The following is a 300-nucleotide window of genomic DNA, read 5'->3' as shown; positions in this document are numbered from 1 at the left end:
CAGTGGTTGCAACAGCGACTGATGTCACCCCTTTCCGTTCCATGTTGATACCTTCGTCGATTACTGATAATGCCTTGGAATACTTTGAAGGCCAAGTGTCTTCTTGACCAAGCAAGATGGTTGGCCCATAAAACCACATATTGCAGGTTTCTAGTCTCCCGGCGGCAGTCCTCGTGCTAGAATGTCAGCTGGGTTGTCTTTTGAGCTTATATGCCGGCATTGTTCAGCGGTAGTGTGCTCATGAATAACAGCTATACGGTTTGCCACAAATGTTTGGTATGATGCTGAGGATGAGTTAAT

Source organism: Rhagoletis zephyria, unplaced genomic scaffold (assembly GCF_001687245.7).
Source record: "Rhagoletis zephyria isolate East Lansing unplaced genomic scaffold, Rhagoletis_zephyria_1.1 Rzeph_scaffold_00234, whole genome shotgun sequence".
In the NCBI taxonomy this organism is placed as follows: Eukaryota; Metazoa; Arthropoda; class Insecta; order Diptera; family Tephritidae; genus Rhagoletis; species Rhagoletis zephyria.
The sequence above is the reverse complement of the archived record's forward strand: the minus strand, read 5'-3'. Positions refer to the sequence as shown.